This window comes from Labeo rohita, chromosome 13 (genome assembly GCF_022985175.1).
Source record: "Labeo rohita strain BAU-BD-2019 chromosome 13, IGBB_LRoh.1.0, whole genome shotgun sequence".
Classification (NCBI taxonomy): Eukaryota; Metazoa; Chordata; class Actinopteri; order Cypriniformes; family Cyprinidae; genus Labeo; species Labeo rohita.
Window position 1 is genome coordinate 9336403 of NC_066881.1, and position 17504 is coordinate 9353906.

Here is a 17504-nt window from a genome sequence, read left to right on the forward strand (position 1 = left end):
TGTTGTATAGAGGTGGATTTGTTTATTACTCTCTCACTCTGGCTTGCTCAGTGCGTTATAAACCTTTTGTGCTCTATTTTTGGAAACAGAAGGTCATCAATCATAAATACTGTGTTTGGAATGGTAGTGTGTTGTATATTATGTACTTCATAGTGCCTCCAATTTAAAAAACAAAAACAAAAAAAAAGTATGTTAAACTGGATGCATTAGACCAGGGGTGGCGAACTCCGGTCCTGGAGAGCCGCATCCCTGCAGAGTTCAGCTCCAACCCTAATAAAAACTCACCGGCCTGTAGCTTCCTAGTAACCCTTCAGACCTTGATTAGCTTGTTCAGGTGTGTTTGATTAGGGTTGAAACAAAAGTATGCAGGGCTGCGGCTCTCCAGGACTGACGTTCGCCGCCCCTGCATTAGACAATGATAATCCTTTAAACAGTTGTAAGTTACATTGTCACATGACCATCTCACTGCACATGTAATAGTGTTTTCACGCACGTCATCAATTGGCCATATTGGCGGCATTAAACCGAACGAAACTCGCGTATTTTGCTGATTATTGCTGCTGAAAATGGTCAATTATTGTCATGTTTTGGGCTTTACTAATCAGTCAGACCAGGAAAAACATGGAGTAATATAGACTGTCAAATGTTATAACAAATCAAGGAGAAGAGTGCAAAAACTGTCTGAGGAATAAAAGGCGTTTGTGGTTGGCCAAACTGAACCAGGATTTCCAGGGCAAGAGTCCTGACAACATTTGTTCTTATCATTTCTGGTCAGGTAGGTGAAATGTTCCTTATTAATATTAATATCCTTATTAATACTGCTCGTACATATCTTTACCACCTATTAACTTGAACATTAAACTATTCAGTTTGTCAAAACATTGCACCCTTTCCTGCTAAGTCCTTTACTATATGATATAGGAGCTTCCACCTTTTTTTTTTTTTTTTTTTTTTTTTTTGTGGTTTAGACAGCATAAATTAGCAGAACTTATTCAGTAGTACCTTAACCGTGCAATCCACGCTGTTGTTTACATCCGAGTATCGCCTATATGGCCGTGCATCCAAGTAACTGACCAAACCATGAACTAGGTGCAAACCCTGTATTCAGTGGGGAGAAGCGTTAAAATCAATAGTTTTAAATGCTACATGTGAATTTAGGCATCACATTATATTGTGCATTATTAAAGATTACAAATAAGAATACATTCAACAGTGGTATGGATAATCAGTAGGGCTGTGTGGAAAAGAAAATCGTCGATTAGTCTAGCCTGTTTTCAGCGAATGAACAAAACATTAGAACATTTTGGCGCATCTTCGATTCAGTAAATCACTATTAGCTTTGTGATTTGTTACTTTTGATATGAAACCGTCTCAGATTTAATATTCTGTCCATAAATAAATGCCGTTTTGGCACTGTAGCGCCTCAGTTCGAGAGAAGCAGCAGCGCGACGTGTACGTGAACTGATCATCTCCTCTGCTTTAATACCATTTTCAGGAGGAAATAAACATCCGAAGCTATGTTAAAATACAGTACAACTTGCCGAAATCTGTATCCTGTCTCATGCAATCGTTCAATCAGCGTTTCAACCGCGCAAAGAGGTCAATATAACAGCTGTAATATAACAATGTCAACTTACCTCAGAAAAAACATACTCAGGGAGCACAAACTCGTTAGTCAGCTAGAAAAATGAACTCTAGAGAGGAGTATTTTGCTAAATATATGCACCACATAACATATTCATTATGTTTAAATAAATCCTTCAAGTTTTTATAACAGCCACCATTTATATTTCAAAAAACGAATTGGAGCAGAAATATAGGCTAATTGTGTAGGCCAATGTTAACCATAAGTATTAAAATAATGTACTAACTGACTCTCATGTATATTTTACAGCATTAGCTGAGAGATTGTTTTTTTTTTTTTTTACTCCTTGAGAAAATTTGGCATGTATTGTACCTGATATATATCCAAAATAAATTGAATCGTGAAATTTGTGTCAAAACCAAACCATAATAATTAGTGTTTTTACTGTTTTAGATGTTATCTGTGTGTTTAATTGTGGAAATCTAAATGCAGAAATATGGGCAGTATGGGCACACAGACAAAAGGTGTAAGATTTACTTAGAAACTATTTATACACAGAAATTGGTAGTAGTTTTTTCCGTCGGGAAAACCGACGGGTTTTCCCAGATCTCATCACATATAGTCATATTTCTGCAAAAGAACTGCTGAAATTTTAACCTGTTAAATTATTGTAGTTGGGTTAGGTGGCTTAGGTTTTATTGTTGTTGCGTTTTGCATTGACTTAATAATGTATAGCACTTTTTTTTTTTTTTTTTACTTTTAATACATTGTTCAATTTAAAAAACTTTTTTGTCCAATAAAAATATATTCTTGTGTCATCCACCACTTTGTGGCTTTTTTAAAAGTATCGGTTCAGGCACCGTTTTGGCACCGGTACTAGATAAATTCTAGATTTAGAATTCCAAGATACAAACTCGCAATTGCGTGATATAAAGTCAGAATTGCGAGATATAAAGTCGCAATTGCGAGGAAAAAAGTCGCAATTGCGAGAAAAAGTCAGAATTGCGAGAAAAAAAAAAAGCCCTTTTCCGCCACTAAATTTAAAAAAAAAAAAAATGCGATATTGCGAATATCTCACAATTCTGACTTTTTTTCTCAGAATTTCGAGATACAAACTTGCAATTCTGACTTTTTTTCTCGCAATTGCGAGTTTATATCTCGCAATTCTGACTTTATAACTCGCAATTGCGACTTTATATCTCACAATTCTGAGAAAAAAAAGTCAGAATTGCGAGTTTGTATCTCGGAATTCTGAGAAAAAAAGTCAGAATTGTGAGATATTCGCAATATCGCAAATTTTTTTTTTTTAATTTAGTGGCGGAAACGGGCTTCTATATAGATTCGACAAATAATTACAAAAGAAACAGCAACAGATTTAATTAAATGTGAAATTTTTAAGCAGAAAGATTAAAACTGTATTTTCTTGTAAAGCATTCTCAAATCTTTATTTACGTCCTCAAAAAATGATGTGCCAAGAAAAAGGATTTTTCAAAAGTTCTACGCAAAGATTATTGGACTATATTTTACAAGAAAAAGATTTTCCTATTTCAAACTTTCATGTTTAATTAAATGTTATTTGAATTTTGTAATTGTTTTGAAATATACTAATTATTTTTTGAGAGAAAATAGTTTCTACACCAAATTATTTTAGTGTATAGTAATTTGATTAAAAAATGAGTCAAGAAAGAGATGTTAAATGTGATATCACTTCCAGTTCATTCGTTACCTGTTAGTGCTTAAGTGTGCAGTGCGCTCCACATACTAAACACTGTTTAAATGTATGCCTGCATACAGGAAAAAAAATGCAACTGTGCACAGTATACATACTATGTACTAGAGAAATATTAAAAGTACTGTGCAATTCTGATCATATATATAATCCACATCCTCTCAGGCCTTGCATTAACATGTCATGCTCAGACTCGTCTGATACTCTTACATGTGCTCTTACTGTGTGGGGGATTGTGGGGTTTATGTAATGCTAGAAGTCAAATGCAAAGAAAGGCCCCTCTTCCCATGTCTGTTTATACATTACATCCATCTGTGGGGGTTGGAGAGTTGATGGTGTAGCAGTGGGATTGGTACATTACGCTTAAGCCATCTGCTTTCGATTAACAGTTTAGAGCGAGGAACGTGAACAGAGCGTGGAGAGAGTCCCCCTCACATCTGAACCACAGCACAGGACTCTGGAATAGCAGCTCTTAGTCCCTGCAAATCCTTAAGCAGCTTGTCAGCAAAACCTCGACTGTCACTTCTCGAAAGAGACTCCAGGTAATAATGATAATATAGGTGGAGTGTGCCATAGTTCTCTGATAAAGTGAAAGAATCAAATGGAACCAATCCAAAAATATTACTTAATGACATCCAGATCTACTATGAATCAAATTAGGTCCTAGCAGATAAACCGAGATTTTACATTTATCAAGTTTGAGCTCAGTAGGTTGTCCTTGAGGACTGCAAACTTTTGAATGGTAGTGTACATTATGTGAAAAAAAATGTGAGGCAAATGAGTATCGACCTGTTACCTTCTTACTGTAAACACTTTTATTTTAAAGCACAGTGACTGGCATCTATTCTTGACACACAAAGGTGCTTGTGAGCTATAAATACCCAGACACCCTTTTAGCACATTCTCATTCATTTAAGCACCTCTCTCTCTCTCTGTCCACTCCTTAGTCTCAGATCTTAGAGTTCAGCCCTATTAATGCTGAAAAAAGCAGCACTGATGTGCTAAAGTACAGCAAGCTGAGCACAAAGCCGGCTTGTGCTAGTGATACTTTGGTCTGTTAAAACACTTACACAAGCTCCGTTTAGCAGCTAGAACTTCCCTGCGATGTAGTTTCTTGATACAATATCATTATAGCAATATCAGAGAGATCAGCTTTTGTTTGGAGTTTTTGAACTCAAATTCAAATACGTTTTAGAATGGATCATTAGCTCAAGTATAGAACAATAGATAGGAAAGTCTCCAGCTTGACAGGAAAACAAAGGTGTGTGCGCATTTGATCTTTGAGTCTTAGGTGGGTATCATAAACTCACAGAGTGTATTGTTCTATGAAAGGGAAGCAGGATGATGTTTTTCCGTGACTGGTTATTAATAGAAAATGTGCTTGAGTAGATGTCTCAAAACGTCAGGTTAAAGTACCTACTATGCACTGCATGAGTTTATTGGAGTGCAATAACATGCCTGCAGCTTGTAGCTTTCTTTGATTAAAAATGAAGAGCTAGAAAATAATAAAATGAGATTATCATAAACTTTTTGTTCAGCGTGATGACATTCTGTTTAATAATAAACTCATAAGTGCATAAACAGAGTTGTATCTCTAAGTTAGACCTTAAATCCCTGAGAAAATTATTGTTCAGCTTGCTCTTGGATTCTCTGTTTTTAAAGGCCTCGAGCCAGTTCAGATGTTTGATTGTAATGAAAAATGTGCGTGGTGGGTCTGAGACCACAAAACTCAAATCAGATAGAAAAGCTGAGCGGACAGAATGATTTCCTTTTTAGTTTAATCACAGGTTTAAAGTCTAGCTTGTTTTGGTTCTCTGGGATTGAGACAAATATTTCTTCTCACAAAATATTTTTTTTCTGTCTTATTCTCTTAATTTATTGTGGTGTTTTACCTTAATATGTGCTATAGTGACCAACCTAGCCTGTATTTTGTATTTTTATATTTTCCCTACCAGTTTACGAGGCTGGAGGTTTGATTCAGTCTTTGATTCGATTTTATTGTTTGTTCAAAGTTCGATGTCGTTTTTAAATTTCCAATTGTTTTATATGAATTTTTGATTATAAAAATAAAGGCAAGGCCACACAGATAGAGAGATAAGAGGTCAAGCTATCTAGATCTATCATTTGCCCTGAGAATATCACATTATGACATTCACTCCATACCAGATCTCCAGATTTTTACCTCAGGTGCTCCTCAATTGCTCTTTCGCTCAAAATAATTTTGTTGAGTGCATTTTGGATCTGCCAATTTACAGTTCATTTAGTTTTCTCCCTCTTCTGATTCAGAGATCATTGAGAAATCTGTGCAAATTCCAGTAATATTTCATGCACTGCTCGTTGAGGGAGGATGGACGCTCATTATGTCAATGAAAGGTCAGTCAGTTTGTCTGGGCACTCCCACAGACCCACAGTTTGCTCCCTGATTGTCTGATCTTATTCCATGCAGAAATGGCAAGAGCTGAAGATTGCAGTCAGATATTTAGTTCTACGCAATTATTGGGAGCACACATGGGATTCTTGGTTGATAAAGTAAATGTTTGATAAAAGGTAAATGTATTGTAGCTAAATTGAAAAATAGGTTGTTAATTGAAAATAAAGCTGAAGCGAAGTATCTATTGAAAAACTTAGAAGTGTGCAAATAAATAAATAAAACTGATATATATGTACAGTACATATACACACACACAGTGCCTTGCGAAAGTATTCATGTCCCTTCGTTTTTTCATGTTTTATGTTGCTGCCTTATGTTAAATTTCTTTAAATTACTTTTACATTTCTTTAAATTACACTCCATACACCTTATGTAAAAGCAAAAACAGACTTGTCAAAACTTTGTAAATGTATTAAAAATAAAAACCCTGAAATAAGTACATTGCATAAGAACTCATACCCTTACCTCAGTTCCTAACTGAAGCACCTTTACAGCCTTGAGTCTTTTTTGGTATGATGCAACAAGCTTTGCACATCTGCATTTGGCAGTTATCTGTCATTCTTCTCCTCACCTTTTTACTTCCTAAGCTCTGTCAAGGTTGGATGGGGACAGACACACAGTTTCAGGTTTCTCCAGAAATATCTGATTGTGTTTACTCAAGGACATTCACAGAGTTGTCTATAAGCCACTCTTGTTGTTTGCTTAGGCTCATTGTCCTGTTGGAAGGTTCACCTTTTTTTAGATACACAACAGAATTTCTGAGGGTAAAAAATCTTTCATAAGGCTATTTTAAGAATAAATTTGAATAAATTAATTATGCATTCAAATAATTAGACATGCTAAAACACAGAATTTGATAACAATAAAACATATGGTGAGAAAAAATAAAACATTTCACAGGGCCCTAAACATGTAATTTTTGTTAAACCTTTATTAAATTGATGTGAAATTGTATAAGTTTCATGATTTTAATTAATTAGACATGCTCTTTGATTAATAAAATGTAATTTAACCATTAAAAAGGAGTTGAGAAAAATTAAAACGGGAAAAAACAGAATCCAGACAAATTAAAACGGAATTTTGGGGAAAAAAAAAAAAGAATTTTATAGGGCCCTATTAATGTTGCATGGAATGTAGATTGATGCGGAAAAAAGTAAGGCAGCAACATAAAATGTGAAAAAAAAAAAAAATGAAGGGGTATGAACACTTTTGCAAGGCACAATATATATATATATATATATATATATATATATATATATATTCTAATGTATTTTTATATATGAAGAGTTCAGATGCAAAACCAGCTAAAAGCCATCTCGGTCAAAAATGAGAAAATGGTACTGAGTGAATGCTCCTGACACATAGTATACGTCCATCAAATACTTTTACTTTAAACTCGCTAGATTCCAGCCTCAGCCCAATCAGACGTACCAGTACTTGCATAGAAACCTATACAAAGTAGCCAGAAAGAAATGCTCATTTTAAAGTAAAACGTCAGATGGATTTAGAGGCTTTTGCATCTGAACTCTTCATATACACACACACACTTTCAAAATGAAAATGTGAAAGTTGTAAAAAATGTTCACAAAACATGTATGCTTTTTTCATGCCATTGTAGTATTGTGATACATCATCTAATTTAGATAAACCCACTTTTGGCAGGTTTTTGTGGCTGTCACATATAGGTCAGACTATAGAATCAGACTATAGATTCATATAGGCCTCTTCCTGTCAGTCTCTTCCTGTCTGTGTGAGATTAACAGTGGAACAGTGGAATAGTTTTAGTTCCCCGTTTAGCTCTTCAGTTTTAGTCTGAAGCTCCGGAGTAGTCATGCTCATGAGTCTATGAACCATATGGACTTAAAATAACATATTTTTTTTAAAACATAGTTACATTCATCAAACCCACCAACATGCTGATGACCAAGTAACTCATTTCAGACTGCAGCATGTGACTATACTGCTTCTCTGTTTTACTATCTTGTGGTCAAAAAGTACAGCCGGCACAGATAGCAAGTGTACTTTCACTCTGCCTGTGTTCATTGTCATTTAGTGCATTTGAGCAAACAAGATAAGATACATAAATGTGAGCAAATAAGAAGTGTGTGACATAATCAATGTGACCTTAGACCATGTGATTTAGATATGACCTCATAGTCAAAAGTCTGGTTGAGTTATTAATTTTCAGGTGAACACACACAACGTCCAAAATGTCTGCTGTATAAAGATGTATACATTTAAAAGCCTGCTGCACTGTAGAAAGCACAAGGAGAGGTGCAGTAAAACATATGCTTTTACTTTACGAGAGCAGAATGATGTATGATGGGAGGCATGTGCAGGGGCGCACGTACAGTATACGTGTTCCTTCTGGCCAAAGTCCATGAGAGCTGAAAAACCTGCTGTTCTGGTTTTTTTTAAGAGTCACAATCACCGTAGAATACTACTGCTACTCTTTCTAGTATAGAATATGTAAACTGAACTATCCAGCTGTCCCATGTTGAAGGGGTTTGTAGTAATGTAATCAAGACAGAGTGCAACAGACCATATTAAAATATGCATCTTCAACATGTGTAACACGTGCTCCGCAGCTGCACCCTGGTTTATATTTAATAGGATTACTATTATTATATAGAAAGTGTTCATGCATACCAAAAGGTGCGGTAACATTAGTTTTATTTCATTCAGATTTTGTTGTGCAAAGACATTAGATACACAACAATAAATACTATCTCATCTGCAGACTGCAGACCTTAGTAAAACCAATTTATTAAAATGTAGTCTACGATGTGCTTTCAGTAGTTCACTTCACTAAGAAAGGATAGGTGTACTATTATGTGTTCTTCATGATTTTATTAATATTAATAGCAGTAATAATCTTTTATGGCAGCTTTCTGAAGCTTAGGGTGACTTGGAGTATTGGGATGAATGTCTCAGTGTCCACAGGCACAAATAGGGAGGTGGCTGTACGTCTGGGCTTTGAATCACGGGTCATTTCAGAGTGAGTCATGGGTTAGTGGTTAAAACAGTTTATTACTCCTGCGTCATTTCATAACACTTTTTCTCATGTCGACAGAAATGACTGACTCTGTCAGCGCTGTATGAAGTATTCAATTGTCATACTTAAAAATAAAAAAACCTTTATGGAATTGGACTCGAGTAAAGTTACTAGCTCTTTAGAAAAATTTAAGTAACTGATATTAAAACTACTTGTAAGTATGAAAACCAAGGGACCTAAATGACTGGTATTTTTCCTAAATGATGTTCAAATTTTGTTCACTCTTGAAAAAGTTCACTCTTGTGTCTCTTATTAGTGTAAAATGCATTGTTTGCATAAGGTGGAATTATAATATCATTACTAGGGAAACTGGTACTAATACTCAGCCAAACTTTTCATTAGGATCATAGACCGGCAAATATCACTTTATGACAATATGTACTTAATGGTGACATCTTTATAGTTATGGCACTACACAAATGCACAAAAACAAAGAAATTATTACCCTGCAAATATACACTACTAGTCAAAAGTTTTTGAACAGTAAGATTTTTTAATGGTTTTTTTTTTTTTTTTTTTTAAAAAAGAAGTCTCTTCTGCTCACCAAGCCTGCATTTATTTGATCCAAAGTACAGCAAAAACAGTACAATTTTGAAAATATTTTTACAATTTAAAACACCTGTTCTATTTGAATATATTTTAAAATATAATTTATTCCTGTGATTTCACAGCTACATTTTTAGCAACATTACTCCAGTCACATGATCCTTCAGAAATCATTCTAATATTCTGCAGCTCAAAAAACTTTTTTTATTATGTTGAAAACAGCTGAGTAGAATTTTCTCAAGTTTTCTTGATGAATAGAAAGTTCAGAGGAACAGCATTTATCTGAAATAGAATTTTTTTGTAAAATTACAAATGTCTTTATCATCATTTTTGATTAATTTAAAGCATGCTTGCTAAATAAAAGTATTAAAACATCAATAACTCCAAGCTTTTGAATGATCTTTGGATTTTTCTCTTCATCAAAGAATCCTGAGCAAAATGTGCTCAACTGTTTAAATATTGATGACGATGATAATAATAATAATAATAATAATAATAATAATAATAAATGTTTCTTGTACAGCAAATCAGCATATAATGATTTCTGAAGGATCATGTGACACTGAAGACTGGAGTAATGATGCTAAAAAATTAAGCTTTGATCACAGGAATAAATTATATTTTATAATGTATTCAAATAGAAAACAATTATTTTAAATAGTAAAAATATTTCTAAATTTTACTGTTTTTGCTGTACTTTGAATCAAATAAATGTAGGCTTGGTGAGCAGAAGAGACTTCTTTAAAAAACATTAAAAATCTTACTGTTCAAAAATCTTTGACTGGTCATCTAAATATAAGTTGGAAATATGTAGGGTTAATTCAGATAAATTAGAACGTTTTTTCCCAGTTACCTCAATGTCGAAAAGTGTCGCAGTTTACCTGAATTCACCACATAATGAAAGGCTGTTTTAATTTTTTGTAATTTTATCACAAGAAAGACAATATTACAAGTGATGGTAATGTATCAGATGGACAGTTATACCATTGTACATATAGCATGATACTGAAATTCACGTACTATCATAATTGCTTACTAGAAATGGTGAAAATAATTTTTCCTTGATTTTAATTATATGATGCCATTGCATTGCTGTCTTGGTGCCAGCCAGTCACTGCATTGCTGATCATGGTTTAAGCATCAGTATATCGTCCCGTTCCCAATAAACATGACAACATGAAGTGATCTCAGAAAACTTAATCCAAATATTTGAATCAAATACGCTAACTTGTTTCATATATACCTTCATATATACCTTTATTCACGAGAAGGTCGAATTAAATATTTCTTTTTTTTTTGTGCTGACACTGAACAGATAATCATAATTAAAACACAAGAGGTCATTCACACAGGACATTCCACTGCGCTGCTTTTCCATCAGTATTCAGTGTAAACATGCAATAGCCAGACGCTGTGTTTGGTGTCTTTCGCCTTAACGCTTGTCATATTCTGAAGTCAAGTATAGATTTTATTTGTTGGCTGAGTAAACTTGTTTTAAAACACGTTGTGGTACTGTTGTTCTAATTTGTTATTAAGTTCTTGTGCTTTGTTGTTTCTGCTCTTCAGCTGATGACGGCTAATAAGCAACCGTGTGAAACAGACTTCCTTTTGTAGAACCTGTTTGTACTGGATCACTCCATGGCCTATGTCTGTTTGCCATGTTGTGTGGAGTCTTCTGTGCAAGGTGTTGTTGATGTTTATTTTAGTCATGTTTTCTATGCTGAGCTGAATTAAACTTCAGGGTGTGCCACATTTCACTCTACATTTAGGGTTCAGCTAGACCGCCTCCTGCTCAACGTTCATCGCACACGTACACACTGGAAAAAAACAGTCCTCATGATTTCAAGATGTGCATGCTTGTGTGTTAGATGAAGCTGCACTGCTCTCTAATGGACAAACGAGGTAAATAAACCCATGGGAATATGTTTGAGAAAGTGAAACTGGATGTGAAGACTGTTGTCAAATTGAAATCTAGATTTAGCCTTGTTTTTTAGACAGTTTAGACACTGTTCAAAAGTTTAGGGTCGGTATGATTTGTTTTATTGTAACTTTAAGTCTTTAATCACATGATCCTTCAGTAAGCATTCTAATGTGCTGATTTGCTGCTCAAGAAACATTTCTGATTATTCTTAGGTTGAAAACAGTTGTGCGGCCGATTACTTTTGCTGAAATGGTGATTCATTTTTTTTTTCAGGATTTTTTAAATAAAAAGTTCAAAATAACAGAATTTATTAAAAATATCTCTATATATAGTCACTTCTGATTAAGTTAATGCATCCTTGCTGAATAAAAGTTTTGAATGGTAATGTACATCCTGATCATTTTTATGAATATTTATTCCATATACATGATAAACCCCCCACGGCTTTCCGGCAGTAGTTTTATCATGGGGTTTAGTCTGTTGAGTGTTGCAGGCCATGTGTTGAATGTGTGAATGCACTCAAAGACCTGTGGGTAGGATCCAGCTGTTGTGTGGCTGCTGGCCAGAAAGTCCCTTTCAATGGCTGATTGAGATAACAAATAACAGATGTGCAAATAAATGTTTCATTGGACTGCAACACTTCCTTTAAAGTCCTTACAATAGTTGTGTTTTAAAATCATAACTCATGGAACCAAATCATGGAACAAAACTGCTATGTTTTGGGATTTTGGGACAGACTCATTCTGTGGTTCTATAATGAACATGGGTTTGGAGGGATTTCTCACAGAAAGCATGACACGTGGGAATGGCTTTCGCAGCTGTCTGTGACTGTCAGGCTAAAGCTGCTGTTTAAGTTGTCATAACCTACATTTGTTACATTCCTTATAAAGGCATACTTTTACTTACATTTAGTCAGTGTATAAGGAAGCTTTCAAAACGTGTATTTTTAGAGCAGAGGTTGCGTTAGACTTTAACACTGTCTTTCAATTTGAGGACAAGGTTGTAAAAATTCTGTCATAATATATTATTACCCGTCAGTTTAATTTTAATATTTCATATTATTTTAAGATAGGCCTATGCATTTATTTTAAAGAGAACAGATGAGACTGCGTAACTTTTCATGTTCAATGCCACACCCCACAGTGACAGCGATAATGTATTCTCATTTTTATAAACCTATATCGATTCATAGGGCCAGTTGCATAAAAGGTTAAGACTAGTCTTAAAAGTAAGCCAGCTATTTTTTTTTCTTTAAAGCTGGTCGTCATTATTTAAATTCAGTTACATAAAAATGTAGATTAGTCTAAGTTGAATCCAAAAAATAAGACTGATTACCCTTTGGCTAACTGCTAGCTGGTCAAACTAGCTCTTAAGACACTGTCTTAACATAGAGGCTAAGTTTATGCAACTGGCCCATAAACCCCAATCAATCTTTTGGTCTATGCACTTTTTTTAGTTGATGAATGAACAGTACATAGTGCGCCTCCCATACAATATGCTAAACTTTGTGTTACTTGTGATATAAAACAAAGCCTCAGATTTCAAATTCTGTCAATTTCATTAGAAAATTCCAGCAATAAATACCGTTTTGCCACACTTTAATGTGGCGTGATAGATTGTTGTAGCTTCTGTGTACTCACCTGTGCGTTATCAAACACATAGCAAAACATTCCTGACAGTTTTGTTTTTGTTCTGGATCCAGTGCTCTGCTGCTACACTGGAGCGCACTTATGGGATTATTTTTGTGCCAATAAGAATGAACGTAACTTTATAAAACTGAACGTAACTTTCCAAGAAACGATCAAAAATATGCCACTGCCAAAAGAAGAAAAACACAATGAAAATGAAAAAATGAACTCAGTCGCACGAATTTAACATGCTCTTCAAATATGCTTCATTCTTTGTTAATGATTTTCAAAGAATCGTTTTCGCGAATCATGGATTCTGAATGCGTTGCCACAGCTTTCGCTTACGCTTCGCAAATTTTCGTCTGCTGTTTTGGCACAAACCTCTCGTGGGGGCGGGCTTAACAGCGATCTACTCTGATTGGCTAATGAGCTTTTGATGGACAGTTGCTCTCTGACCTGGAAGCACGGACGGTGACGTCAGTGGCGCACATATTGGAAAGTTGTTGCGGTGTGCAATACGTCGTGCTTTGTTTATATTAAGTATTAATGTTATTAGTATTTCACCTACGGTCGTCTCTTAGTTTCTAAAGATGAGCTCCCAGGAGAGACACGGAGCGGCATCATCTTCCACCTCAGCTTGTCCCTCAGGGCAGCTTGAAGTTCGTGTTGCTAAAGTAACGTTAATCAATAACATCGATAAAAGTTTTATTCATGTACAGTGTGCAACAGTTCTGATAGTTTCTATAAACAAAGCACGACGTATTGCGCCACTGACGTCACCGTCCGTGCTTCCAGGTCAGAGAGCAACTGTCCATCAAAAGCTCATTAGCCAATCAGAGTAGATCGCTGTTAAGCCCGCCCCCACGAGAGGTTTGTGCCAAAACAGCAAACGAAAATTTGCGAAGCGTAAGCGAAAGCTGTGGCAACGCATTCAGAATCCATGATTCGCGAAAACGATTCTTTGAAAATCATTAACAAAGAATGAAGCATATTTGAAGAGCATGTTAAATTCGTGCGACTGAGTTCATTTTTTCATTTTCATTGTGTTTTTCTTCTTTTGCAGTGGCATATTTTTGATCGTTTCTTGGAAAGTTACGTTCAGTTTTATAAAGTTACGTTCATTCTTATTGGCACAAAAATAATCCCATATTAGACGTAGCCTCAGTGTAATCTGTCAAAGTGTTCACCCAAAAATGAAAATTCTGTCTTGTTGTTCCAAACCCATAAGACCTTCGTTCATCTTCAGAACACAAATTAAGATATTTTTGATGAAATCCGAGAGCTTTTTGACCCTGCATAGACAGCAATGAAACTGACCCATTCAAGGCCCAGAAAGGAAGTAAGGACATCATTAAAATAATCCATGTGACATAATTGGTTCAACATTAATTTTATGAAGCTATGAGAATACTTTTGGTGCTTAAAGAAAACAAAAATAACAACATTATTTAACAATTTCTTATCTTCCGTGTCAGTCTTTGCCGTAAGTTCACAAGAGTAGCATGAGGGAATAATGACAGAATTTTCATTTTTGGGTGAACTATCCCACCATCGACCTCAACAGGCCAATAAGAAACCATTTTAGATACTGTAGATAGATAGATAGACAGGTTTAAAGTAACACAGCACACGTACATAATACAGTGATCTCTCTAAGAGAGGACATTGTTGCAAACATACAGTACATGCATGTGTAAGTGTGATCTGAATCAAATGGGAATAGAGTTACATAACATGTTTACAATGGCACACACGTGTGCACATTCAGATCACATGGATTATGCTAGAGCCGCTGAAGTTTTCTGAGTGGGGGGTGGGAGTGAGCACATGTAACCCTGAAAGGTTAAACTGGGCCTCATGATGAACAGCTCAAAGTTTTAAGTCATGTCTGTTATATCCATGAAGTTCAGAAGTATTTATCTTGTTTAACTGATATGTGAAAACAGATCCGTAACAGATGATAGGCAAGAGAAATAATTTACCTACAGTGGTAATACAGTGCAATTACTGTACTGCACATCATTAAGGTGTTAAGCACCTGTCTAATCTTATTTTTCAGTCTCTTCTTAGCCAGTTGGTCAGTGGATTTAGAGCCCCAGTGTTGTTGTACTTTAATCACCTTTCATTGTAAGCAGTGAACTAAAGACACTAGGTCACTGCTAGTTCGTTTAGCATTGGACTCCAGAAACTGACATGTGGACATTGTGCTGTGAAACAGAATTGCCATTCATTAATCACATGCTGCCATCTGGTGGTCACTGTAATAACAAACAAGTTTCATTCCTGTGAGGTGTTGTAATATGATACAGTTATATGCATATGCATTATGTGTCTGTGTGCATTATTGCAAAAGCGACAGTAAAGGCACTTATAATGTTACCAAAAATGTGACACTTAAGACTGGACTAATGACTGCTAAAAGTCTAGCTTTGTCATCACAAGAATATGTGACCCTGGACCACAAAATCAGTCTTAAGTAGCACGGGTATATTTGTAGCAAAAGACAATAATACATTGTTTGGGTCAAAATGATCCATTTTTCTTTTATGCCAAAAGTCATTAGGATATTAATTAAAGATCATGTTCCGTGAAGATATTTTGTAAATTTCCTACCGTAAATATCTCAAAACTTTTGATTAGTATTATGCATTGCTAAGAGCTTCATTTGGACAACTTTAAATGTGGTTTTCTTAATATTTAGATTTTTTCCACCCTCAGATTCCAGTTTGTCAAATAGTTGTATCTCAGCCAAATATTGTCCTAACAAATCATACATCAATGGAAAGTTTATTTATTCAGCTCTCAGATGATGCATAAATCTCAATTTTAAAAATGACCCTTATGACTGGTTTTGTCGTCCAGGGTCACATGTATTAGATTTGTTTTTAAGTTGTAATATTTCACAATTTTACAGTTTTCACTGTTGTTTTGATCAAATCAGTGCCGACTTCATGAGCATTAGAGACTTATGAAACATAAGAGACAAAATCTTACCAATCACAAACTTTTGAACAGTATATAGTGGTTTGTCTCTCTTTTAATAATGGCAGTATTCAAGCATCTTACACTGCTTAATTTTTCTTAATTTCTTGATTTTCAGTGTAGTCTCAGTGTTTTGGGTCCCACAGTGGTTGTGTTTGTGTATGTTTCTCCATCTGTCACACATCCCTCAGGGGCCATGATGTCCTTGCTGTCATGAGGTCATGAGCCTGTGTTGACTTCTCTTCAGTCCCTCATATGCTGCAGTAATGTTGGTGGAATCAGAGGCAGACAGACAATTTTTTGCCAGATCAATACCTGCTTCAGGGTGAGAGTGCCCTGGGGACGAGAAACAGTGACTTTCCTTTTGTCTGTATGAGTGCTAATGCAGAAAATGTGTTGTAGAGGTGGGTCACAAGGTGGATTTTCGTCACAGCTGCACAATATTTTATTATTTTATTATATTTTATATTTTATTTTTGTTTTATTTTATAGCAGGATGAAGGAATATCTAGAACAATGTTATGTAATCCATATACAAAAAAGGTAACTTTAATTAAAGTTACAAACTAAAAGATGTGGTCACATACATTAAAAAAATGTTGTAGATAGATGAATAACATATCTAAGATATCTTAGTTAAAATATTAGTTATATTAATTTATTTACATTTATACACTACAGTTTAAAAGTTTAAACAGTATGGGTTTATACATTTTATACTTTTATTCCACAAATATGCTTTAAATGACACAAAACTGACAGTATATACATTTATAATGTGGAATTATTAATACAGTATCTCACAAAAGTGAGTGCACCCCTCACATTTCAGCAATCATTTTAGTAGATCTTCTCAAGGCACAATACTTTAGAAATGAAACTTGGATATATTTAGAGTAGTCAATGTGCAGCTTGTGTAGCAGTGTATATTTACTGTCCCCTGAAAATAACTCAACATACAGCCATTATTGTCAAAACAGCTGTCCCACATTTTCTTGTCACTACCGAAACAGTGTATGCTTTAGTCCATTGGCTGAGACTGATTTTAACTACACATCTACATTTATGATCAGGAAATATTTGTGGACCCTCTCTCTCATAGCCACATGCTGAGTAGAGAGTCCCATCATTTTGAGGTAAATGTGTTCAAAGTATGAAAATCTGTGTGTGACTTTAAGGAACGTCAATACCAAACACCTTTTTTCTATAATTAAACATACTTTTTTAGGTGTTATCCCATAAAAGTTTGTTTTTATTTGTGTACAGCTGTTCAGAACGGTGTTAGCTAACCATGTGCTGATTGGCATCTTTGAGGTAGGCTCAAAAATACTTAAAATTGTCACTACTGAAACAGTCATGACCAAAACATGTCATCATTTCAGTAGTGACAGAAGGGAACACATTTTTTTTGTGTGTGTGTGTGTAGTTTTGCAATTTTTTTTAAAAATTATTTTAGTATGTTTTAGTAGCGTTTTAGTATGTGGGTTAAAATTCTGTAATGTGATGTGGTCACTACCAAACCATTATTGTCACTACCTAAACATGGGATGTTTTGTGAAAAATAAAGTATACAGAATTATCAACTAAGATGTTATGATAGTATTTGGTTCAATGTATATTCAAACTA